The sequence below is a fragment of the Balaenoptera borealis genome (assembly GCF_965194805.1).
Source record: "Balaenoptera borealis genome assembly, chromosome: X".
Taxonomy (NCBI): Eukaryota; Metazoa; Chordata; class Mammalia; order Artiodactyla; family Balaenopteridae; genus Balaenoptera; species Balaenoptera borealis.
The window spans coordinates 35,957,654-35,984,156 of record NC_138881.1 but is presented as its reverse complement, the minus strand read 5'-3'; the positions used below and the strand labels follow the sequence as shown (position 1 = coordinate 35,984,156).

Below are 26,503 nucleotides of genomic sequence, written 5' to 3'. Positions count from 1 at the left end.
GCCCCTACCCTTCCCCCCACCCCATCGCCGGCTTCCAGCCCTTTAATCAATTTCACGATATTAAATATTAATTTCCCGCCAGCCAGTCTTTCTCGAAGGAGGGGGAGGGGACGGGCAGGGCAGCTCCGAGGAAGGGACGGCTTTGTAGGGTGTGACCTGGCTGGTAGGGCGTGGGGGCTCTTAAGTGACCTGTGCCGGGAACGCGGAGCCACCGGGTCTGCGCTTTGCGGCTGGGGAACTTGGAGAGTTATGAACGCCGGGATGCAGGCCTCCCGGAGGGGCAGCTAGGTGCGCCGAGAGTCCCAGTGCGCTGGGCGACAGCCTCCTGCTCCCCACCCCCCAACCCCCAGCCCCGAGTCAGCTTCACGCGGGCCCGCGGCGCGCAGCGATGATGGATCGCGCCTGGCGGGGGTGATTTGGTGTTGATCGCACATTATCACTGGCAGGTTGGACTGGTTGCTGATGGACGACTTCTAGCGGCTGCAGCAGCAGCGTCTTCAGACACCGCGCGGGGACTCGCTTGCTCTGCGAGGGTCTCTCTTTTTCCCCCCAACTCCTCCCCCGCCCCACTTCCCAGAGACAGGAGGCCCTGAGAGTCCGAGCGGGATCTTGCGGCACCCAAGGCCGCCCGCCCCTGTCTGGGTCCTGGTGTGGGCCGAAGGCCGGGCAAGGAGGGGAGCCAGGACGCCTCTCCCACTTCCTCCCATTCCTCCTTCCCCGCCTGCTCCCCCCCTTCCTTCCTGCTTCCCCATCGAAACCGGGAGGGCCTGGGTCACTCGCCGTGCGGTTTCCCCGCTGCCGGGTAGAGGCCGCAGGCGGCGGGGGGGAGTTACCCCGCCCCACGGCTCCCGCCCCTCTCCCGGGGCTCGCAGCACCGCGGCGCTGCAGTGCGCCCCTCCTCGCCTCTTTTTCTAAAGTGCCTGCAGATACAAAAGCGGTTTCGTAATGCCTTCCGTCTGCGAGAGCCGGAGGACCTTGGCTGACCTTTCGGAAACTGATTGCAACTGCCTGTTAACAGCCCGTACTGACCGCACCGAGCGGAGCGGAGGACAATCATTTAAGTGACAGACGGCGAGGTGGCCTCGGCTCAGTCGAGCGGCCTGGTTAAGCCCGCTCCGCCCCTCCCCCCGAGTCTCTCCCCACCCCTAGCTTCGGGCGCACTGCGGGCTGTGGCGGGCGCTCGGGCGGGCAGGGAGGGCGCGCCGTGCGCGCGCGCGTGTGTGAGTGTGTGTGTGTGTCCGCGATTACCGGCCGACGGGTTAACCCTTAGCCGAGCGGCCGGCCCTTTTGAGGCCGGACGCTGCTGGCTTAATCTGCCATCTGCAAAAGAGGAATAAAAGGGCCGCCTCCGCCGACTTTGCCTAATGGGTAAACTGTCCCCTCTCAGCGTGACCGGGGCTGCGTCCCTCCTGCTGCCGGGGAAAGATCCCGACCCTCGGCCCTTCCGGCACGTCCCTGGGTCCCCTCCGTGCGCCCCCTCCCTCCCCCGCACACACACCCCGACACGGGGACAACGCGAGGGGTCCAAAGGCTCCGAGAGACTCGCGGTGCAGTGGACGTGGGTGTTCCCAGTGTTTTCTGTTTTGGAAACTGGAGAAGGGTGGCGGGTGGGACCGCACTGGGAAGGCGAGGTGGGGGAGGGGAGGCTGGTGACAGGGCACCTCGGGCTGCGCTCGCTCCCTCTCTCGGGAGAGATCGCCAGCTGCTCTCCAACAGGCAGCGCCCTGAAATCTATTTAAAGAGAGGGAAAGGGGAGGAGAACAAAGGGGGAGGAGGGGGGCGGCGAGCAGAGCCAGGGCGAGAGCGAGCGAGCAGGGAGGATCCGCCGCTCCGCGGGCACATCAAGCGCTCACATCTGTACACTCCGCGATCGATGGGGAGAATGGATAATATTTGTCAGCTGCAGACCTTTCTCTTCCCGGTTCCCGGGGAGGGGAGGGGGCGAGGGAGGGGGAGGGGCGGGCAGACCGGGCGAGAGAGGCCGCCTCAAGGACAGCGCGCTTCCCGCTGCAGCCACACGGAAACCCAGAGCCATGAAAGCCCGGGGATTTTTCTCTTATTATCATTATTAATTATTTTTTATTATTCCACAGCAGCCAGCGAACGCTCGGCGGCGCCCCTCCCCCGCTTGCCCGCCGCCTCCCTTTGTTGATTCTCAGCTGCGAGCGCGGCGGGCCCGAGCCGCCGCTGCCGCCGCCGCCGCCGCCGCCGAGCACGATCTGCTCTTGCGCCCTCGGTCGCAGCTGCGGCCCAGGAAGCCTGGGCTGCGTCCCCGCCCCCCGCCCCCCACGGCGCGGCTGCCCCCGCACCCCCCTCCCTGCTGCCCGCCACGAGGCCGCCCCAGCCTCTTCGCTGTTCCTCGCTGCGGCTCCGCGTCCCCAACGCCGAGCAGAGGCACTGGCTGCTGCCGCCCCGAGCCTCCGGCCGCGCGGGGGCCTTCGCCGCCCCCCACCCCGCGGCGGCTGCACTCTGATGCCGCCGTCCCCACACATGGTCTTCATTTCGCACACTAGCTGCGTGCTTCCTCTCCGCTCCCCTCCTCGGGGCTTTTCGGAACGAGGAGGGAGGTTTAGAGGAAGTTGGAAACCCAGCGAGCCCAGGGGAAAGGGGGAAAACCCTCGCTCTCGTTCTGAGCTTCCGAGGCGGAGGGGAGCGCCCCGCGGAGGGTGGGGCAGAGCCTGGGTGTCCTCCCCTTCCTCAGGTGCAGGAAGGGCGAAGTGAGGGGTGGCGGTCGGGGGAGGACAGGGAGCTGGAGAGCGAGAGCTCCAGGTCTGCTTTCGCTCCGTTCCCTCGCCCGCACGCACCGGCCAGGGCAGAAGTGACCCGCCCCCTCGCAACGGCACAGCGGGCCGGGAGCCGATCGGATTAGCGGTCATCAAATGGGACCAAAGACACCTCAGACTGTCCCCCACCTCCCGCGCGGGGGAGCTCCCTAGGCCTTTGCCCCCTCCCTCCAAGATTGAAAGCCCAGAGCCGACGCCCCACAGGCCCGGGGTCCGGGCCCACTCTGGGGGTGGGGGGGAATTGTGGTGCAGAAAGTTCTAGTCAGGGTTTACTTGTAGCTTTGCGCCCCCCATCCCCGTTGTCCTTCTGCGATTCTGGGCCAGCCTGCGGCGGCGTCCCCGACTGCTCCGCGGTCCTGGGCAGGGCAGGAAGCTGGCACGGCCGCCGGCTGGGCCGGCGCCACTTGGCCGGGCCGGCTGCTCGCTGGAACTCGCGCGGCACCTTCGCGCCGAGTCGGGTTCCCGGGTCTCCCGCCCGGTCACCCTAAGCGGCTGACCACCCCCACCCCCCCGTCCGTCGTCCTCCCTCCGGAGTCTCCCTGTCTCCACCCGCCCTCTCAGCTTTTCCCCTCCTCGGTCTGTCTCAGGAGCCCCGTAGCGCAGTCAACCGCCCTTCCCGAGATTCAAAAAGAAGTTTTGTGTTTCCCCGGGGGCAGCAGCCTAATGCTTCCCTTGTTTTCCGGAACAAAGCCGACATTCAGTGGGGAGGGGGCAGGCGCTGACTCCTTCCCCTCCCCGCAGCACCCCGCACCCCTGCAGGTTCAGAACGCTCGCTCCCGGGCCACGGTGGCCTGGGGGTGGGGTGGGGGCCCTCCTTCTTCGGGCTCGGCTACAAAAGCCTCGCCCTCGGTGCCGCCCCCTCCCTCCCCCCCCCCCCCAGCCTCTGCCGGGAGCCGGAGAGAAGGCGACATGGTGTTTGGGTGAGGTTCCCAGCCTGGGCGGGGGGGGGGGGGGGTGGCGCACGCAGCTGTTTACAGTGTGCCTGTGCTGCTGGAAGCTCACCCGCCGCCGCCTGACAGCGTGGGGCACCCGCGCGCTGCCAGCTCAGAGGAGGCGCGGGGCGGCGAGCCCTCCGGCACTCGGCCCGAGGCCTCGGCAGCCCCGGGGCCCGGGCGCGCGGGGAAGCTCGAGGTCTCCAATAGCGCATTCCTCTTCTAGCCCACAGACCGTCCCCCCTTCCTCCCCAACAATGGTCTGAATCCGGTAGTGTATCAAAGGAACTGGGGGGAAGGAGTGAAGAGCTCGCAAGGGGCGCTCAGAGCAGTCTTTGCGCCCGGCTTCTGGGCACTCACTCCTTCCCCTCGCCGGGGGTTAGTTCTCCGGCCAGAGTGAGCAAAGCACACCACTCTTGCGACTCGGAGATGCTTCTCCCTCCCGATAGCTCTTCGCAGGCCCACCTGCCCCTGCCCACCCTGCCCGATGGACTTCCCCTCGCCCCACCGCCGGGGGAACCGCTGCACTAGCTGTGCCCACGCGCGCCAGGCCTTCTTGTCCGCGCAGCGCTGCCTTAGATCCCGCTCCAGTTCTTCCCCTCTCCCGGGCCTGTGGCCGGCCCCCGGCGCCTCCAGCGCGGCCTGAAACTTGATCCCGTGTCGGAAGGACAGTGTGTAAACACCAGGCGCGCTCCGAGAGCCCGCGGGAGGTGCCGGGCGAGGGCCGCCCGGGCAGCTCCGAGGCCCCGCGCTCCCGCCCGCCTGCTCGCCCCGGGCACGATCGGCGGGGCCGCCGCCTCGCTCTCTGCCTTCCCAGTTGGCTCAGCTAATTGGAGCCGCCGCCGCCGCCGCCGCCACCGCGGCGGCCTCTTGTTGAATTTTCTAGATCGTAACCGTTCAGTCGTGGCTGCTTGCGGCTCCCCTCCCCCTCCCACAGCTGTTATCTCCGCCGGCAACTTGTTGGTGGTGGGGACCGTCCCTCCGCTGACCCTGGCCTCAAGCTCGGTGTACACCCCAGCAGTTCGGGGGTGTGTTTGTGCGGGGCGTGGGAGGGGAGGTAGAGTCTTATCCGAACTGTGAGGCTTCGCGCCAGAATCTCAAGCCCCTTGTTTTGGTGAATGCAAATACTATCCAGGGGATCCTATGGGCAGAAAGCCATCGTCCTTGCTGTCTTGCACCCGGAGGTAGTGGTAGTCCCTGAGAGGCTTCAGGAACAACTCCACTAGCAGTTTTGGTTGGTTCCAGGACAACGTTCAGAAGGGCGGGGTGGTGGGGAGGCCCACCAGTCCGGGGCTGCCTACCTCCTCCGAGCCGAATCAGCTCTGAGCTTGCGCCAGGAGGCCCTCCTGGGCCCTTGGGTCCCCCCAGCTGAGCCTCCCTTCTCCCTTGGCCAGCTGTCTCATACCCTAGTCACATGACCCTGCTAGGTGCAAACTGTGGGGTCTGCAAACTGTCAGGTCTGCATGGGTCTGGAGGAGGCCCAGAGCCTGGCCCGATGGCCAAGGTGGGAAGGAGCTAGGGAGTTTGGTAGTGCCGAAGGACTCAGGAAGACGTTGCTGACGATGCTGGAGCAGTTGCTCTATATCCAACATCCGCCTTAGAACGTCTTTTCCTCTGAAAAGAACTTTTGCTAGTGGGTTTCACAGGCCCGGGGCCCGGTGTTGTAAAAGTGACTGCACCCCTAGCCCGGAAACGCATAAATACAGGCAGGCAAACTCCCAGGGGGCTGGGTCTGTGAGCCACCACCGAGGGGATCTATAGCAGCCAGAGAGCATCAGCTTTTCCTGTGACAGTTCTGAGAAGGGCCCCTGTTCCCTCCCTTTGATGGTTTCTCTGACAACTGTTAGGGAACAAAGAGGCAAGGCCACTGGCTCATTAACTGTCATTTTCTAACACCTCTTTCCTTCCCTTCTAACTTTTACCCAAATTGCCACTTTGGGGTTTTCCTGAGGTGTCCTTTCTATTTATAACCAGAGCAAGATTTCCGACTCAATCCATGTTGATTTAAGCTATGATAAAAAAGGGAATCTATAAAACTAATATTATAAGTTAGTGTCTGGGATGGCACTTCAATAGGTCAAGTTCACCTAGTTCTTTGGCATCTATAAACCTCCAGGCCCTTCCAATCAGATAACCTAAATGTGTCTCCCACTGTTGGTTTCTCTTCTCTTTCTGTAGTGGAAAAAAAGGAATCCTTTCAAAGATGTTTATTCTTCTTCACCCCTTCGCTATCAGTGTGTGAGAACCTTGTTTCTGTGTAGGGGAGAGTGTATTTCTGTGTTTTGATAAAGAAGAAAGTAATTTGTGTTCCTCTTCAGGCCTGAAAAGATAATTGTGCGTCCCGGGAGCTCGCTCTTCTCCTGGCTGTTTAACAGACAATCTGGATTCTTGTTCTCTAGCAGGAGTACTTCAATGTCCCAGCCTCCTTCTCATCGTCGTCCCCTTCTCTGTCACCAGCCAGCCATCACCAGGCCCTTCAGCAGGTCACATGGCCGAGGGTTTCTGTCTTGAAGGCTGGTGGTGCCTCAGAAGACCCTGTGACTCCGAGCCTAATTCACATTTCTTTTACTGTGCAAAGAATATTCTGAGCCATTGGAATTCCCAGTCCATCTCCCTGAAAGCTTATGCCAAAAGCTCCCCATGGGGCCTATCGGTGATGGATGTCATGAGGCCCTGGGAAGGAGCCATTATGGTGGGAAGTGTTGAGTGCTTGCCTGCAGGACTCAGACCTGAACCAAACTGAAGTGCAAATGGCAGCAAAAAGGGCGGCTCCATCCACCTGGTAGCTTGCTTGGAAATAAATCCTACCCTATCCCACTCCCCAGCTAGTAAAGCCTGGGAGCACATCATTCCTTTGGCCTCCCTTTAGCGTGACTTAGGAATGGCACAGTTCAGCATATCAGGAAGCCGAGAGGCGTCCACTACGCCTCACTTCCCTGGCGCTGGGCTCAGCTTGGCTGAACTTGCCGTTCCTGTCTCTTTAGAGGAGCTGGTTGTGTTCCTGAAGCAGGATCGCACTGTGCCGCCTCCCCAGGGGTCCCCAGCTATTGATTTTTAATATCCGTATTCAATATTGTGTATTAAATATTGAATCCATGCACGAGAGGATGTGATGCAAATCACCAGCCGTGCCTGAGACTTTAATAGTTGTTTTATTGCCCGGAAACCACAGTTGGACGCAAGGCATCCTGCAGCCGAGGCTGGGGGCGGGGATGACAGGCAGAGAGGAGAGCTGAGCAGACAAGCAGAGCGGGGCCTCCCAAAGATACAAGACCTCTGGAATAGCCACTGCTGAAGGCACGGCCAGGCACCGACAGCTCACCCCTGGGCAGGTGGGTTGGGGGCCAGCTCGCAGGCTGCTATGGAAAGAGCGGAGGCTGTCGGGTGAGACCTGAGTAGAGGAAAAGGTGTGAGGCTGTGTCCTTCCTTCCTGGACTCCCCTAACGGGACTGTTGGTTCCCGTCCGGCCATCCCCCTTCCCCTCCACACAGATATTCACCCAGACACACACACACACAGCTATTGAACAGGAAAGTGAACTTGGGAGCAGGAAACCCCAGGCCTGGGGCCTCCTCCACCACTCTTAGCTCTGAGACCTTGGTGCAGACCTCTCTTAACCCCTCTGGGCCCCATCTCTCTCCTCTGCCAGTGGGGGTAACGCTATCTGCTCTACCTCCCTCACAGCCCGGTGGTGAGGCCGGTGCAAAGGAGATAATATTCAGGGAAAAGGCTTTTGTAAACTGTCAGGCCCCACATAGGCTGGCTGAGGGATTAGTGTTGGCTTTCCCTTTATGCTCCCCTTGTCCTCCAGGCTGTGGCTCCGGGCTGGCTTCTTTTCTCTCAGGCGTGCGCCCCCTCCCCTGTTATGGGCCCTCTCCTCCTCTCCCCTGGCCACCTCCGCTTGGTCTCCCGGGCTCCCCACTCTGCCGGGGCTCTGCACTCAGGCTGTGCAGTTAGGTTTCGAGGACGCCCGGCAGGGAGACAGGAAGGGCGAGAACGACTCGTGTGTGTGTGTGTGTGTGTGTGTGTGTGTGTGTGTGCGCGCGCGCGCGCGGTGGGGGTGGGTACAGCCAGTGTGCCGCCAAGCCAACAGCCGCGGGAAAGCGCTCAGCTTCATTCGAGGAGGAGAGGTGCGCTCCGCGGCTTGCTGCCCCGGGCTGCGGAGCCAGCGGGGGGGAGAAGTGGGGAGGATCAGTGAGTAGGGGGCGCTGCTGGCCCAGTGGGGGTGGGATGGGAGGGAGCGGCGGCGAACTTGAGGCTGGGGGTCTCTTCTCACATGACGCTGTTCCTCCTGGCGGGAAGTCCAGTCTTGATTCCCGATTGTTGGAAAGTCAGGGCGTGGGCTTTGCCGTAGGGGTCTTGCGATCGGGAAGTTGGAATGTCAATTCGGTCGAGGGTGGCGGCCTCCCAGCGCCTCCAAGTCAGATAAGCAGTTGCCAGAGGCCCCCCAGGGTGGAGACTCGAGGGCTGCACTCTTGCCTTGAGAAAGTGCGGAGCTCCTCAAACCCATACCTTTGTCCGGGGGTCAGGGAGGGGCGGGGACCAGAGGGGTACCTATCATTTAAGCCCACTCCGTGGACCCCACCATCTGCTGGGAAGGTCCAAGCTGACTCGCCGAGCCAGCCCAGGCCCAACAGAGACCAGCTCTGGCAGTAGGCCCTGCCGGGAGTCCGCGCCGGCGTCCCTGGGCGCGCAAACCGGGGGGTGCCAGGCAGGGCCTGGCTGCGCACGCCTCCGCGTCGGGGCTCGGGCATCTGCTGCTGCCTGCGTTTCCGGGTCTGCGGCTGAGCCTCCCTGGCTCTCTCCTCCCGCTTTGTTTCGCTGCCAACTTCTCGCCTGCCCTCGCCAGTCTCCTGGGTCGGCCGGTCGCGCTCTGCCTCTCCGAGTGCGTCTCAGCTTTTACGCTGCCTCGCTCTTTGCGCACGTGTGTGACCGCCTTCCCTCAACCCAGGCTCAGCTTGGCCTCTTCTCGCGGGCTACTTGGCACTGCCCTCGGATCGCTGCGAGTGCGCACCCCTGGCGCCCCCTCCCCCGCGCCAGGCTGCAGCGTCCGGGGCTCGGCGACCTCCGGGACTGAAACATGCCGAGGTTCTGGTTTAGCTCCCCGAAAGCAAACCCAAGAGGGCTCGGAGTATCCCTCACTGCGCTCCTCGTTGCTCCCAGCCCTAGGCAGCAACTGGAGGGGGACTTTTATGAGACCTACTTTGCAGAGTTAAAGGGAACCACTTCTGCGGCCGACCTCGCGCCGTCTGTGGCGTTCTGCGAACTCTCGAGACTGTAAGCCTCTGAGAATTTGAGTACACGGCTATGCCGCTGACACGAAAGTTGGCCGGACGTGTGGGTCCGGGTGGCGGTGCCCGAAGTGCGTGTGCATGTGCGGATCGCAGGGACTCTCGGTGGATTAGCCGCCACAAAGGGAGGAGGAGGGGGCGCGGGCCTTGGACGCTGGGGCTGGGGGCCAGCCGGGGGCCTGCGAACACCCTAGGCCGTGGGGCAGGTGAAGACACCCTTCCGAGCCCGCCCCCTCCCCCTGGGACCCGTGCGCGGGCGGTCTCTGAGGCGGAAACACCGTCCAACTCCTTGAAAGTAAACTTGCCGCGAGGGGAGCGAAGGGGGGAGGGGGCTGGCGGGGGTGTCTGCGTCGGGAAGGCTTGTGTCAAGTTTCAGCCCCTAATGACTCGCGGTGGCAAGGTGCCAGGGCCCTGGGAACGGCGGCAGGGGGAAGGGCGGCGGGGGGTCGGGGTGAGAGTGACCGGACTCGCGAACCCAGAGGCGCACCGCGCGTTCTCCGGCCGGAGGAGGCCGGCGGGGCGGGGGCGGCGGGCGGGGAGGGGGCGCTCCGAGAGCCGCCTGAGCCGAGAGGAGCGCAGGCATCTTCCGCAATCCATTCATGCACTGAAGCGCGTGCAGAGCTGCTGATCGCTGCCATTGTTACTCGCGGGCGGTGTGGGAGCCGAGCCTCCACTCTGGCGAGAGATAAATGGCCTCTGACAGCCCCTCCTCGCCAAGAGAGCTCCTCGGATTTCACCGCGCGGCGGCTCTCAGGTCTGTGCCTCGCTAGCTTCCCGGTGAGAACCTTTAAATCAGCCTCCCGGCCCTCCCTCCTCCCGGACGCTGCCCCCCGCCTGCTCAGGCCCTGGCAGGGCCCCGGGCGCGCTGCGCGCAGTCTCCGGCCCCCTCCCCACCTGGTGGGGAGGACAAGGTGGGGAGCTCCGGGCGGACCCGCGGGCCGCCGGGGGAGGCGGCTGGAGCCCCCCGCCCCGGCTCCGCACCTCCCCCGGAGCTGAGCCCCGCGCCCCGCCTCCGCGCCCACAAGATGGATCAGGCTACCGTGCGGAGAGCGGGCTGTAAATATTTAAAAAGTCTCTCGCGCGCCGGCGGTAATGGCTTTCGCAGTCGGAATGTGTGCTGGGAGAAGAGAGGAAGGGCGATGCGTGTACTGTGTTGCGAGATGGGGGAATTGTTCCTATTCCTCCCCCCCACCCCGCCCTGGTCCGGGGTGGGCTGCAGGTTCCGGCTTCCCGATTTCCCGCCCTCCGTTCTCTGCCGCCGCGTCCCACGATAGCGTTTGAGAACGCCAATCGATAGGGAACTTGAGCGTGGCACGGCGACGGAGGCTCGGACGAGGTGACCTGGAGCCACTCTCCCCTTCAGGGTCTCCCGAGGTCCTAGGCTGGGACTGGTCCGAGACCCCCGGTCCAGGTCCGCTTCTTCCTGATGCACAGGGGAGGGGGGGAAACGCACAGGTTGAAGCCCCCTGAGTTTGGGTGGTCGCTAAAGCCCGGACGGGGGTCTCTGCAGCGGGGCCCTGAGCCCTGTTTGTGCCTTTGCTCCCCTCCCCATGCCTCTCTTAAGCCTTGATGCACTCTAAAGGAGAGCCCTTCCCCCGCCCGCCCCCCCCCCTTTTGAATCGGAAAGTAGCTTTGTGGCTGCTGGGACCAAAACCTGGGAGGAGGCAACGCGGAGAGATTGGGGGTGGGGGGGAGGCGGCGGTGCCTCGAGCCCAGGCTCAGTGGAGGTCACTCGTGGATGTGGAGGGGGATCCTTCGTACTGCTTGCGACTGTGGGCCTGGGATCTTTAAGGCTGAGCCCAGCCGGATGGAAGAGGTGGGGGAGGGGCATCCAGCTTTCTCGGCTTCTCGGCTGGGAGAGGCTTAATGGGCCCACCACAGGGTGTGTGCTGGCTGAGGCCGTCGCCTTTGCCAGTGGCCCCTCCCTGGCAGGGCGGGGGCGCCGAGTTGCCCAGAGCTGAGGCGGGCCGGGCGCCGCGGGTTCGCGCGGGAGGTTGGAGGGTGTGGGCCCAGGCTGGGGCTGCTGCTCTGCACCCCTCCGCTCCGCCCGCTCGGGGACCAGCCAAAGTGTGGGTGCTGGCGGCATGTCAGGGCGCGCCAGGGCTGCTCTCCGCGTTCGAGCGCGTGGAGCTCCCGACTCCTGGCAGCTCCGCGCACGCCGCTTCCAGGGGCTTGTGTTGCGCCCTACTCGCTTGTTTGTCTCGTGTGAGCCTCGTAAACCGCCCTGATTTATTACCCAGACTAAATGCTTAATTTGTGAATATGAAACAGATTAAAAGGGGCGGGGGGGGAGGGGGCTTGGGGTCGGCATATTTTAGCAATCAGACCAAAGCAGACCGGCAGATGTTTCAAATTTGTCGACATTTTCAGGCTCATGTGGAAAGCCAGCCAGAATGGTCAAGAGGTCCTTTCTCCTTCCTTCAACCTGAGAACTTGACAATGATCAAAAGGAGGTGATTAGTAGCTACAGAGAAAAGACACCAGCAGGCAAGGAGTTAACAGAGGCAGAGCCCTTCACCTCCAGGATTGGAATGGGGGTGAGCGGTGAGAGCTGGTCACAAAGGCGAGAGGGGTCCGGACTAAAAAGGCCCAATTCCTAGAAGCCAACTTTGAAGAATAAAGTAGAGGATCCATTAAAAGTTAATTCAGCAAATAAACTTCATTTGCGATAATACAAACAGGAAAGATGGAAAGGCCAACTTAAAATAGCCAAAAGATAATACAAATAAATTGTTTTTATGCGGCCTGTACATGTGCTTCGCTACAGTGATCTGCAGCGGCATGGGCCTCTCCCGAGCACCCTCTCCCTTTGAAAAGCCCCCATGTGTACAGGCAGTGTTTGGGTTGGGTTTTTTTGGCATTTGTCATTTTGGGGCAACTTCACACATCAAAGGCGAGCACGGTGTTCTTATCAGCTCCCTGGTTTCAGCCGCCCAGTGAAGCAGATACAGTTTCTATAAATTGGACTTCTCCTCTGGGTTTTGATTGATCATCACCATATGAGATTATTGAAAGTCTAATGTCTCATTTCACTTTCTCCAAGGTGTGAGGAGGGGAACAGTTTATTGGAAGTCAGGCCACGTGAAGATTCTGGTGTTGTGCAACAGTAATTTCCATTATCCTGGGTATATCAGCCTCTGGAAAGTCCCATGCATCTCTTGCCGGTTCCTTGTACCATCTTCCCCCTACCCCCTCCAGGTCTCAGCTTCAGTCACTGTTAACAGGTACAGTACAAACTAGAGCCTTCTGGAGCCTTTGTAGTTAGAAGGAGAAAATGGCTGTTGACTAAAAATAAGGCAAGAAAAGATTCATTTTTTAAAACATTTATTATTAACTCAAGAATCCCCTCTTGAGGACTGTTTCCTACTCCAAACTTTTTTGTTCTCCTTTTGCCTCAATACCATCTTTCATTTTATTAAAGTTGATCATGGTCCCTCTGTCTTGTCCTCAGCCAGACAAAGGCTTAGGGAAAGTCAGAGAACGTATTAATTATATGTTTCTTGTAAACTGACTTTTCATTTCCCCCTAACACATTTAGTTGGCTTGGTGTTTAGTTCAGCACTCAATTGCTGCAAATATGCTGCTTAAAAACGCTGTCTTTATTAAAACAAATAAATGAATGCAGAGACCTTTCTAATTTCAACTGGCGTGGGCTAGAAACAGAACAGAAAACCGAAAGCGAGAGCAAGAACGAGGGAAAGGCAGCGGGGAGGAGAGAGAAAAGAGACCAGGACACACACACACACACACACACACACACACACACACACACACACACGCAAGCACACACGCAAGCACACGCACGCACGGAGCTTTCCTTCTGCCATTCCTCCCCCCACCCCGCCCCAGCCCTATTAAACTGGTCCATACAATTGTCCCTGGCCGCACCCTGCAGCTCGCCAGCCCGCCTGGATATTCCATCACTTGGCGCCTAAGGCGATCATTAGCTGAGAATGGACAGCCTCCTCTACCTGCTGGCAGCCCATCACTTACCAGCCAGGGGGGAGGCTGGCTGCAGGTTCCTGCGCCTGGGCTGGGCCCCATTTGCTCAGCCCGAGAGGGGGCCTGGGTCCTTGCCCCTGGGTGCATTGGTGCCTAATTAAACTCTATCCAGGGCAACGTGCACTAAATATACGAAGGCTGAGAGGAAGCTGGGGTGGGGTGGGGTGGGGTGGGGTGGGAGGGGAGGCGGTCATTACCTGGGCAGAGAAAGTGAATCTTCTGAGAGAGACAGGAAGGGATCCCCCGATCACACTCTCTGTTTATCCTCGGCAGAGCCCCTGAGTGCACATTTAACTCTCGTGCTGAAATCAAGGAGACATGGAAATGAGGAAGAAAAAAAAAAATCCAGAGCCCACACATAACTAAACAGGGCCTGTGTCACCACCAGGCAGGAGGGAGGTCTTCCGTAGCTCCAAACAGACAATGCTAGCTGCAGAAAAATGACTCGGGTGCCCTTGTGGCATTGGAGTTATTGCTCATGTGCCACGGCCCCGTCGCACGTGGGAGCTGGAGCTGTATAACTGGCTGTGAGGACAGAAAGGAGCAGACGTGGTGTCAGGAGCCCAAGGACCAGGTGTGTATGTTGTGAAGCTAAACGGACCGTGGAAAAGCACAGGAAGCATCCTCAGCCGAAGGCCAGGGACCCCACTAAGACCTGAGCCCTGGCAGGACGGAAATGGCCAGACCAGGGCTTAAAGCAACAGCTGGGAAAACAGGAGTGCGCGCAGATCTCAGAGCATAGCTGCCAGGGCTTTGATTGAGCCCCCATTTAGTCCAGCTGAGGAAATCGGTTCAGAGCGTGACAACGCTAGCTCAAGGTGACACATCAGTGCCAAAAGTAGGACCAGAACCCAGAGCTCCCTGCTTTGGGAATCAGAGGAGGAAGAGGACTTCTGGTTAGAGAGGGACCCAGGGTGATCTTGGTCACTGCAGAGCCCAGGTATTTTTGCAACATAGCATTTGTTAAGCGCTTGCTGTGTGCAAAGCGCTGTGCTGGGCCTACGAGACCACAGTGCTAGGGGCCCTCAAAGGCCCGAGCAGGTGAGTAGGGGGTAACACAGGCCATGAAGGACGGTGGGCGAGGGGACTGGGGAAGAAGGAAGCTGGCCGGCCACTCGAAGGGCCACAGTGAGGTTTACGGGAGGGCTGCCTGGACATGAGGCCACTCTCCCAGGGGTGGAGGTGCGAGAGAGGCCATTTAGACCAGGGCCTTTCACTCCGCTGTAGTCAGAGGGCCTGCCGGCGTTTCCCAAGGCAGGCCGGGAAAGTGAGTCTCGTGCGAACGGAGGAGGCAACTTTTCTAGCTCGAGCACTACTTGCAGCTCTCTCTCTTGCTCTGGACAAATACGAGAGTGTAGCTTACCCCCCAAAGGCTCCTGGATAAATGGAGGCTCTCTGGGGGAGCTGGTAAGGGAATACCGCCTCCCTTAACAAAATAAACCCGAGACTCTCCAAGGTTTAGCACTGGAAACAGTCTTCCAGCAGAGAAAGGGGGCTGGCTTAAGTGCCCCCGCCCCCCGCTCTGCGCCCCCTGGATTCCACCTGCCCCTTGGGGCGCTCGCAGTGTGATCACAGGTGCCCTCCCTGCAGCCATCTGGCCTCCGCCCAGCCTCTGCTCTTGGTTTCTCTAAGCAGAGGCGAAACACGCTGGAACCTTCAAAGCACATTCCTAAACACTAAGGGAGAGCGGTGGGGAAGCGAAAACAAAGGCCCAGGAGCGCTGGAGCAGTTCAGCTTACAGAGTCTGTGGGCCAACAGGGCTGGCCCAAGTTCAGTCAGACTTCCTGGCCGCGGGCCAGCTGGAGCTGGCAGCCTGCCCCGTCCAGCCCACCACTCAGGCCCACGTCGCCCCCCAGCCCGGGGCACACCCTCGCACCTAGCCCAAACCCCAGGAAACCCTGCTGCCCCTTAGCAGTGCCCTCGGCCCGCCCTCTCCTCATCTAGGTGGCTAGCTCCAGACAGCCAGCGAATGGCCCCTGCAGCCCTCCGCCCAGAGCTTGCCAAGAGCGACGGGGTTGCCAGTGGGCCAGACCCTTGGGGTGGCCCGGTGGGTCTGGCAGGGGCGGGGGTAGCTTCAGGCCTTGAGCAGCCAAGTGCGGCTGTTGTGAACACTTCGTCGCTGTTTACCCTTGTGCGTCGTAAAAATATCATCACGTTCTATGTGTGTCAAGGCTGGGAAGCACTGCTAACTCGCGATAAGTGTGACATCCAGGCCCCAAGAGGTACCCATACATATCACGGGGAGAGTATCGGGCCAGCTGGACCCTGTCCGAAGGTGAGCACGGCTCATTCATTCCACAAGCACTGCATAGAGCCCCTTCTGTCTGTTGAGCACGGTGCCTGCGACTGTTGGGGGTGGCTGGGGGAGACCCCAGGCTACCAGGCTCTGGGCCCCTCCTTAGAGAACTTACAGTCTCCCCGAGAGATTTAAGCCCCATGTGGCTGAAAACCTCCCTGTGCTCAGAAGTACCCAAAGCCGGCAGAAAGCTGCCCTTGATTTTCCTCCTCAAGCTTATATTTTTCAAGCCAAAGAGTGGATGGAGTGTTTCTGCCCACTTTCCACTTACAGCTGGATAACCAAAGATTCCCCCACACTCTGAGCAGCCAGCCTGCTGGATAGGGACTTGGGAACCGGGAGTTCTGCACTTTCTTTCCTGAGGTTCCACCCAGACGATGTCACGTGCACGGCAGATGCTACGGATAACACCTGCCTGTGGCACAAAATTCCGAGAATATCAAGGGGCGCCTCTCCGCCGTCCCACCACACCGTTCTTCAGCCACCCAGGCTGCCTCTCTATAGGCAATCACTGCTCCCGGTTTCTTGCTTACCCTCCCCAACATAGTCTATTTTCTTTTTTAAAAAAATTTTGGCCTTGCCCCACAGCATGCAGGATCTTAGTTCCCTGACCAGGAATCGAACCCGTGCCCCCTGCAGTGGAAGCGTGAAATCTTAACCACTGGACCACCAGGGAAACCCCCCAAGATAGTCTATTAAAGCTAATTCTTTTTATTTATTTATTTTTAATTTATTTGTTTTACTTATTATTTTTGGCTGCGTTCGGTCTTCGTTGCTGCGCGCGGGCTTTCTCTACTTGCGGCGAGCGGGGGCTGCTCTTCGTTGCTGTGCGCGGGCTTCTCATTGCGGTGGCTTCTCTTGTTGCGGAGCGCGGGCTCTAGGCGCGTGGGCTTCAGTAGTTGTGGCACGAGGGCTCAGTAGTTGTGGCTCGCGGGCTCCAGAGCGCAGGCTCAGTAGTTGTGGCGCACGGGCTTAGTTGCTCCGTGACATGTGGGATCTCCCCGGACCAGGGCTCGAACCCGTGTCCCCTGCATTGGCAAGCGGATTCTTAACCACTGTGCCACCAGGGAAGCCCAAAGCTAATTCTTTTTAAAACATTTAAATTTTATTTTGAAAAAAAATCCAAAACCCACAGAAAAATGTAAAGAACAAGTACAATGAACACCCATATAGGAAGGCAGGTTTTTGAAAGCACTGTATTTATTCAACACTCCTACCCTTGGAAAGAATTCAAAACCCCTTCAAAGATCTGAATTAATTTAACTTTATCTTAAAATGTTACTTAGGCCCTCATGGATACATTGCTTGTACAGGGTGCTCCCCGCATAGCCCCCAGCACCTTATCACTGCGCTTGGCTCGTGGGAGGTTTCTGGGATTCAATAGCCAAGACAACACAGTAGCTGGTAGGGCACAGCCAGTCTGCCCTGGTTCCTTCCAAACCTGGCTCGGCCACTTGACCAGCTGCGTGGCCTTAGGCAATTGCTCTCAGTGTGGCCTTGGGCAATTGCTCTCAGTGCCTCACTTTGCCTGTCTATAAAATGGAGGGGTGGGCAGATAAAACAACAGATTTCATAATGTTGGGAGAATTAAGTTAGTTTATGGAGATAAAGCAAGTAAAATAGTGCCTGGCATATAGAAGGTGCTTAACAGGTACTGGGGAGACAAGACAAACACATTTGGTATCAGCTTTGCTTCGGTGATTGCACGTGAGTCATTTGGCCCTGAGTTCATGGCCTCCCAGTTTTCATCAGTAACCGCGAGAGAGGCCGGAGGAAACCCAGAATGTGGCTTCATAATCCTTCCCAGCCTGAGAGAATTGCCCTGGCTCAGCTCTGCTCGGAGCCGGGGGCTTCCCCTGGACAGTTTCCACACTCATGAAGAGTTTCTAGCCGTGCTTATTAAAAAGACATTTGGAGGGAAAGCCTTTTTTTTTTTTTTTTTTCCTCCCCATTTTCTAGCCTGGCTAGTTGCTTCCCTGCTGATAGAACCATCTTCGAAGAAAGAACTAGCATTTACTTTCGGGACAAAGCCAGGAAGAATACATCCTTCTCCCTCAGGGAGTTCCAGGCTCACAAAGGCCCGTTTCAGGCCCAAGTTGAGGGTCAGACGGGGCAAGTGGGTACGATCCCAGGAACCACCCCCCCCACCCCCGCATCTGACAAGCCAGAGAGGGTCTTAAGGACCCTCAGACAAAGTTGTCCAGGATGCTCTTCACATGGGCAGCGTCGAATGGCAGATGTCTGACGAGCCAGAGGCAAGAGACGACACGGGAGAGATAAGGAAATTTGTTTAAAGGTATACTTTGCTCTGTGCTATAAAATACTGCGCCTAATGTTAGGCTTTGACGGCTGTAATGTCTGACCTTGACATTGTGGTGTTTCTGCCATATAATTTAATTAACGTGTGATGCTGGCCCAATGCCAGGGAGTCAAATGTCCTGACGGCTCTTGGAAGCCACATCAGTCCCTTTGAAGTTCCCCCCAGTGAACCGACACACACAAACCTCCTAAGGCTGAGGACAGCCCCTGAGATGGGCCACAAAAACTTAGCAGTGTCGTGGTTCCATTGGATGGCGCTGGCCAAGCCACCTGCTGACTTGTCACAGTTCTGGAGGCCTGCTGTGGTTTCTGAGGGCCCTGACCACGGGGAGCGGCTCCTTGAGGAAAAAATCCCTCACCCCTCATCAGGGACAATATCCGGCGATCTGCTCACAGATTTTTTTTTCTGCACAAAATGTTTTCTTCTTCCTCAACTTTGCCTATCACCACGTCGTTGAGCTTCACAGAGGAACACAAATTAGACAAGAGGCATATTAATTGAAGGCAAAAAGGACTATCCATCCATTCCGTACATAATTATTTAACACCTGCCACGCTCCTACTAGGGCTTTGGGCGTTTACAGCAGGGAACAAAACAGTATCTTGGCCATAATAAAACTTTGTTTTACTTGAGAAACAATAAGTGCATGAGCCATATATATATATATATATAAATGTTTATATATATATATAAAACATTTCAGGTTATGATAAATCTATGAAGAATTAAGAAGGGTAAGGGGAGGGACTTCCCTGGCGGTCCAGTGGTTAAGACTCCACGCTTCCAATGCAGGGGGTGTGGGTTCAATCCCTGCTCTGGGAACTAAAACGCACATGCTGCACAGCATGGTCAAAAAAAACAGGGGGTAAGGGGAGAGAAATGAGATGTTCTTCTAGATGGCAGATCGTGCATTGATGGAATAAAGTGCTCAGGTGGAATATCAGTCCACGCTTGCTGCAATTATGCTGTATAACGAGCTACTACCCCCAGACTTAGTAGTTGACATCAGTAAGCATTTCGTTCTCACATCCGTGTCTGTGGATCCCCTGTGGTTAGCTGACCTAGACTGTGCCCGACTGGGCTTGACTGCAAGTGTGGGTTGGGTCCATTCTGCTCCATGGGTCTCTCATCCTCCAAGGACGAACGGGCTACTTGGGACACGGCCTCCTGGCAATAGCAGAAGTGCAAGAGGGTAGAGTAGAAATGCAATGACTCAAGTCCTAGACTCAGAGCTTGTACACTGTTACTTCTGCTTACATTCCACCGGCTGAGGGACATTCGTGGCCTGACATCAATGGGGTGGGGGGGGCCACTCCACCTCTAGAGGGATGAACTGTAAAGTCACGTGGCAAAGGGCGTGGATATAGGGTGGGGTGAAGATCTGGGAACAGTAATGCAATCTGAAACAGATGGTTCAAACCAAAACTATGTATCTCTAGCTGAGACATTTATATATACAAATACGTATATGAAATGATATGGGGCTTCCCTGGTGGCGCAGTGGTTGAGAATCTGCCTGCCAATGCAGGGGACACGGGTTCGAGCCCTGGTCTGGGAAGATCCCACATGCCGCGGAGCAACTAGGCCCGTGAGCCACAATTACTGAGCCTGCGCGTCTGGAGCCTGTGCTCCGCAACAAGAGAGGCCGCGATAATGAGAGGCCCGCACACCGCGCTGAAGAATGGCCCCCACTTGCCACAACTAGAGAAAGCCATCGCACACAAACAAAGACCCAACACAGCCATAAATAAATAAATAAATAAATGAATAAAAATTAAAAACAAAAAAAAAAGTTAAAAAAAAAATGATATGACTGCCTTTGCTGGAATCCTCTGTTTTAGATTACATTAAATCCATGCAATAATTACACATTCACATCCCTGAGGTGGTTTATTATGAGACCAGAGGCTTCTGAATCATGGCCGCCAACCTCAGGAAACCTGGGAAGATGGACCACAGGCCATCCCAATGCTGAGAAACAACACCATGATGCAGACCTTTCTTCTTGCCTGGGTTTCTTACATAAGGATGGGGGTGTAGGTGGGAAAAACCAGAGGAGACCCGAGACCTAGCAAGTGTCCTTGCTGGCCTCTGAGCATGTCTTGGAGTGACACAAATCTGGAGTAAGACCCAGGAAGTGTCACCACTGGACCTCACTCTACTACCAAGTAGACATTCTAGCTAGTCTCACTGGCTGTCTAGGACAGGCCTTCTTCATGCATTGATTGTTTAAGGGAATAGGTAGAAAATTCCAGCTCTTTCTTACAGCTCCTTTCCCCCCCATCCTGCCCTGCCTTTCTCATGCCATCCTTGAATAGTGTGGGAGGGATGCCTAATGTCTCTTCAAAAAGTGATGTTGTTTAAAATCGGGCCTCCCTTCAATGAATTCCTCCAGGGCTCTGCAGTAAGCCAAGTACTGGAAACTGGCCCTTCCCTTTAGGAAGGAAAGCTCGCTGTTCAATTGATTCCGACAGCTAATGGAGTATAATCACCTTTGCCCAAAGTGATCCCAATCAAAGGAATCCACTGTATAAAAATTCAAGGTGGCAGCATCGAGATTTACATCTTGTAAGCAGAGAGAATGGAGTGTTGGGGCAGATGTTTAATGGTGGGGCCCCATGAGGATTCGGACCATCCCATCTCTTATTTGGGGGAATTCTGCCTCCTGTCTCCAAAGGTGTGTGAGGTGATCCGTCTTCTGTAACTAATCCTAGCCTAGGTCTGGAGAGGGGACCAGCTGGATGTAATCGCCTCTTAGACCAGCCGCCATTATGGAGCGTGTCGGGCACTCCTGAAACTGCAACTTGCTCTCTGATTTCACTGACAACTTTGCTTGATTTAACTGGGTCCATCTTGAACTTACCCATGTCGGAACGTCCCTCGGCTTTGTTTCTTTGTCACTCTCCATGTAAATCTCTTCGCAACTCTATCCCAGAGGCCCTTCTGTGCCTTCTGCCTTCATTCCCCATCAGATGATGACGATGACAATGGTAATGATTTCGTTTTTATTGACGCAAAATAGCTGTGCAGAAGAGCACACAGATCATTAGCGTCGGGCTTGATGAACACACCCATATATCCAGTGCCCAGATCAGGAAACATCTCGTGCCCCCTTCCAAGTACTACGGCCCCAGAGATAACTGCTAACCTAACTTCTAATAGCATGATTAGCGTTGCCTGATTTGGTACTTTATAGAAACGGAATCTACAATATGAAATTTTTGTGTGTCTGGTTTCTCTTGCTCCACGCTGTGCTTATAAGATCCATCCGTAGTGTGTGCTGGATGGTTCACTCATTCTCTTTGCTGTGTACTATTCCATGGTATGAATACACCACATTTTATTTCTCCGCTATTCTCCTGTTGATGGGTACTTGGGCAGTTTTGCTTTGGGGCTATTCCTAATAGTGCCACTATGAACACTTATGTTCATGCCTTCTAGTGAATAGATGGACACGTTTCTGCTGGGTGTCTGTATACCCACAAGCTGAGTCGCTGGGCCTGTGTTCAGCTTTCATAGATGGTGCCAAACCTTTTCCAAAGTGGTCATGCCAGTTTATATTCCCAGAACTGAATAGGAGAATTCTCCTTGCCAGCACTTGGAATTTTCTCTTTCCTTTTAGGCATTCTGGTGGACCCTATGAGATTTCAAGCTCCTAAAGGGCAGAAACAAAGGATTTTTCTTCCTTGAAAATTCTCCCAAGTGTCTCCCGTAAAACCATCCTGGGGAAAATGTTAGCTGATGCCCTGGGAAATAAAAGCACATGGTTTTCTTTTACTTTTCAGGAAAAGCTGAAATGTGGTCCTTGATCTTTAATGACAGTAGCTTTTGGAAACTGAGAAAATAAAAATCTGGATCGAGCCTCAAATTCCCTCTCCCACCCTCCCAACCACCACCAGTCTGGTCCTGCTCTACAGTGGTTTCCATATGACACAAGCACACCTGCCCGACAGCCCCAGGCTTCCCACTGCCCACCCACACCCTCTTGCCCGCTCTGCTCCCTGAGGGAGACTCAGCTCCTGGATCCCCCACCTGGAGTGATCTCCTTGCTCACCTTGACGCCCAGCTCCAGGCACACCTCCTCCACAGAGCCCTCCCAGACTACCTTTAAGTTGAAATCTCCCAGATGCCTTTGTGCTTATCGTCACAGCCACAAAACTTATCCTTTGTTTGTTCGGTTACACCTTATCTCCTCAGCTCAGTTGTAAGTTCTTGGACGGACCACGGTGTCTAGCGAGGTGTTCTCACACACCAGTTGCCTACGATGTGCTTATTGATCAGATACATGACCGTTAGGTTTTGTCTCTTAGTTGTGTGGGGCCGGAGAAGACTTCTCAGATGGTAAGATCAAGAAAGTCTCAATTGACTCAGATGAGCACATGTGGTGAGTGGTGTCCTGACACTGGGTATATTTTGAAGAAAAGCTTGCTGGTCCCCTCTAATTCTCTCTGATAACCTGGCTGAGCAGCGGGGCCTGCTGCTTGGTTCACTCACCAATGGTCTCAGTATCACCTGGGGTGTCAGCGTAGAATGCAGTGTCCTGGCCTTACTCCTTAGACCTGGGGTGGGACCTGGAAATCTCTATCTTCACCTCTCACCACAGTTGACGCTGATGCACAGCCAGGTTTGGAAACTAATTGATTCTGAAAAGAATGTTCTCTTCTAGGAAGTGAGACAATGTCAGGGGGCATGTGAGGAGGGGCTGTGATAGAGTTTGGATTGAGAGAGGCAGAGTTTGAGTCTTAACTCTTCCACTTACCAGGCGTGTGACCATGGACAAGGCACTCAACCCCCCTGAGCCTCAGTTTCCTCTTCTGTGAAGTGGGAACCTCACTATGGATCTGGTTTTGGTGCAAAAATTACCCCAGATTTGTTGGTAGGTAATTTATCAACAAATTACTTTGCCCCTTAAAACAACTGTTTTATTTCGGTCACAACTCTGTGGGTCAGGAGTTCTTGGAAGGGCTCAGCCGGGTGGTTCTTTTTGGGCGTTACAGTCAGGTATCAACAGGGGCTGCAGCCATCTGAGGGATGTCCGAGATGGCACGCCCACGCGGCTACCAGTTGTTGCTGGCCATTGTCTGGGAGCTCAGCTGGGCTGTAAACTGGGGCATCTACCTGTGACTCCCCAGCATGGCCATGACTTCTTTTTTTTTTTTTTTTTTTAATTTAATTTAATTTAATTTAATTTAATTATGGCTGTGTTGGGTCTTCGTTTCCATGTGAGGGCTTTTTTCTCTAGTTGCAGCAAGTGGGGGCCACTCTTCATCGTGGTGCGCGGGCCTCTCACTATCACGGCCTCTCTTGTTGCGGAGCACAGGCTCCAGACGCACAGGCTCAGTAGTTGTGGCTCACGGGCCCAGTTGCTCCGTGGCATGTGGGATCTTCCCAGACCAGGGATCGAACCCGTGTCCCCTGCATTGGCAGGCGGATTCTTAACCACTGCACCACCAGGGAAGCCCGCCATGACTTCTTTTTGACTTGTCCCAGAATGGGTGCCCCAGAAAGCCAGGAGGAAGCTGCATGGCCTTTTCTGACTTGGCCTTAGAAGTCTCACAGCATCACTTCTGTTGCATTCAGAGCAGTCATGAGCCCACCCAGATTTCTAGGAGTGGGATCACCACCCTCACCTCTTGATGGGAAGAGTGTCAAATGACCCACGGACCTGTTTAAAACTGCCACGGTATCTGATGGGGTTGTGATGAGGATTAAGTGAGATATCTTTGAAGTGCTGGGCAAATGTGAATTCCTCTTCTAGTTTGAGACCCAGGAGCTCCCAGGGCAAAGTCAGTGCCAGGTGCCAGGTTTCCAGTTGCTTTTGTTCATGTCTACTGGGCTGTAAGGATGGGGTGAAGGGATAGTCTTTCTCAGTATCTTTTTTTTTTTGGCGGGATCTTAGTTTCCCAACCAAGGATTGAACCTGGGCCACGGCAGTGAAAACGCCGAGTCCTAACCACTGGACCACCAGGGAACTCCCTCTTTCTCAGTTTCTAGTCATTTCTAGTGCCTTGGGATAGTTAGTACAGGGCAGCAGTGAGGTACTTTCTGATTCCCCGATGGGGGTTGTTGGATACACAAGGTCTCCCGTGGTCCCCTGAGACCCCGTATCAGCCCCAACTGAGTGCCTGGGCTCAACTGGAACCTTCTTGGGCTCCAAATGGGAACACCCGGCTGAGGACACAATGTCTCCAGGACAGATGCCCTGGTGTGGGTCCCTTGGGAGGCCCACACGTGTTGGGATGGGGAACTGAGTGGCAGCTGAATAGAAAGCAGTCAGAGAGTGGCTCTTGGGGGCGTTGTTCTTCCTTCTCTTGTTCAGGAGTGGGTCCCATCTCTGCCCTTGCTTTCTTCACCCCAGGTCGGGAGAGAGTCGGGGGGCTGAGGAGAGGTCAAAGGGAGACCATTGGGCCAGCTCCCGGGCTGCCAGGGGAAGATGGGGGATGGCTTGCCTTCCAGAGCTGCATTCAAGGGTGCCTCCGGATAAGGCAGCGTTAAGAGGGAGGCTGGGTTGCAGCTGGTGCCAGAGTGGGTAGGATTTGCCCAACAGGGAAGGCAGGACAGAAGAGGCAGGAGCCCTTATGCGTCTGCTCCAGTGAGCTGGTGTCCTTTGGGAAGGTGGCCGAGTGCCCTCCTTGAGGAGCTCTCCCATGGACCCCTCTTGCTCACACTCTTATTCTGGAGGAAGACGGCGGGACCTGTGTTTGGCAGCCTGAGGATGCTGCTCCCTTTGGTCCTGCTTTTCCTTCTGGGGCTCCCTCACCTTCTTCATCACCACCACTAGCCTACCTCACGTTGGGCGACCGTGTTGTTCAGAGCAGGGCGGGTAAGGCTCAGAACCGCACAGCCGTGCAACACTTTAGCCCCCAGAGCTCACATTATTGCGCTCCTACGTGCCCGACACCGTGCTGAGGGCGAGAAATGGTCCACAGGCCTCGTGATGCCGGTCAAGGAGAGCAAATTGATGAACAGGCACCACGTGCCCAAGTGAATGATAAACGTGTGGGAGCACCTCAGGAATCCATGGCCGGGCAGCTCTCGGAGGGCTGGGGAGGCCAGGAGAAGACTAACTAGGCTAGGCCATAATGCAGGCTGCTCATCCTCTCACAGCTCCGTGCCTCAGTTTCCGCATCTGTAAAGTGGGGATAACGAAGTGCCCGCCTTGAAGCGTCAGTCATGAGGATGAAATGAGGGGATGCAGATAAGCACTTGGCAGGGCCCCGGGCACACAGTCAGCCCCTAATCAAGTTGGTCTTCAGTGGTTAGGGATTTGCATAAGCAGGAGTGAGGGAAGGAGGGAGGGCAGAGTCATCCAGAAGGAGAAACCAGCAGGGAGCCCGGAGGGAGGTGGTGGAGGGGCGGCCTCCTACAGGGGTGGGTTCCGTCCGCCCCTTCCTGCCCCCAGGTAAGGACAACGAAGAGCTCCCCACGCCCCCCACCTCCACCTCCCCAAGGCCTCCCAGCTCTTCCCCCCTTCGGACTGCGACACCTGCTCCCTGAGGCTTTTCCAGGTGGCTCCACCCTGGTTCTCCCTTGCGAACCTGGCCTGGCTCCTCCTTATAGACCAGCTCCTCCTATTTCTATTCACTGCGTGGGGGGGGGGGGAATCCCCATTCTCCTTAAGCATCAAACCTTGGGGGAGAAGACAGACCGTCACTTTGCAAGTCCAGGCCCACTAGCTTTGTGACCTTAGGAGAGGTACTTAACGTCTCTGAGTCTCAGTTTCCTCATCAACAAGAGGGTAATCCCTGTGACTAGTGACTTGTTCTGCCCACACTTCTAGGAGAATTAAATAAGAGAATGCATTAAATATGCACCTAATATTAGTAGGTGCTTAATAAATGGTGGCTATTTCCATAGTGATTCTACTGCTGTGTATCCAGAAGGTGTTCGGTTAAATGACATCCGGGGATTTGACTGGCATAGGCAGCCGCTCCTTGTTGGCAGATAAAGAAATGGAGGTCTTCCTCTCTCTTGATGATTCGGGGAAAGCGCTCCCTGCCCCCTTTCTCTCCTGAGAGGTACCCCATGCTGTGCTTCAGAATTGGAAACAGCAGGCACAGACACAGTGCGGGGGTCAAGCCAGAGGTAGCTGAGGGAAGAAAGAGTTCTAGATAAAGATTTTTCTCACTTAATGGAGGGCTTTGCCCAATAGTCACGAAAACATAACTTTCTTCTAAAACTCTGGGATGGAACCCTTTCTATAGTACGTTTCAATGAGCTGTATTAGTTTGTTATTGCTGTGTAACAAACTGCTCTAAAATGCAGTGGCTTAACACAACAACAATTTCTTCTTCCTCACCATCGGGTGGGTTGGCTGGGCTCGTTCATGCAGCTCACTCATCTCAGGGGAGGCCCAAGATGGCCTCATGCACAGTATGGCAGTTGGTACCAGTTCTCAGCTGGGGTGAACAGTGGCTCCCCAGCCTGTCACCTCGAATCCTCTAATACACAAGACTGGCTTCCTTATGTGGCATTTTCAGAACTGCCTGAGAGAGTGAAGCAGGTTGCTGCAAGGTCTTTTAAGGCCTTATCTCAGAAGTCACACAGTATCACTTCTGCCACATTCTGTTGGTCAGAGTGAGTCACCAGGCCAGCCCAGCTTCTAGGGAAGGGGACACAGATTCCACTCTGTATTAGTCTGCTCTGGCTGCCATAACAAAAGTACCGCAGACCAGGTGCCTAAAACCACCGAAATATACTGCCTCACAGATCTAGAGGCTGGAAGTCCAAGATCAAGGTGTGGGCAGGGTTGGTGGCTTCTGAAGCCTCTCTCCTTTGGCTTGTAGATGGCTACCTTCTTCCTGTGTCCTCACATGGTCTTCTCTCTGTGTGTCTGTGTCCATATTTCCTCTTCTTATAAGGACCCAGTCAGACTGGAT

The 26,503-nt window shown here is 56.3% G+C and overlaps 1 protein-coding gene and 1 long non-coding RNA gene across 3 annotated transcripts in view; one reads left to right on the top strand and one right to left on the bottom strand.

Moving 5' to 3' along the window:
• BCOR (BCL6 corepressor) overlaps positions 1–26,503 on the top strand; it is a 116,213-nt gene that overhangs the window by 19,247 nt on the left and 70,463 nt on the right. The window contains exon 1 of one of the 2 annotated variants that reach the window (XM_082378046.1): positions 9,645–9,760. The exons of the other annotated variant lie outside the window; for it this stretch is intronic. The gene's annotated coding sequence lies outside the window, so the exon portion shown is untranslated. Of the gene's footprint in view, positions 1–9,644; positions 9,761–26,503 lie in introns of those variants that run through there. 2 annotated transcript variants of the gene reach the window in all.
• On the bottom strand, positions 11,319–22,820 carry LOC309620893. The gene is made up of 3 exons (XR_014239718.1): positions 20,488–22,820; positions 13,206–13,310; positions 11,319–12,291 (listed from the first exon to the last, which is right to left on the bottom strand). It is a non-coding gene; the product is annotated as an uncharacterized lncRNA (long non-coding RNA).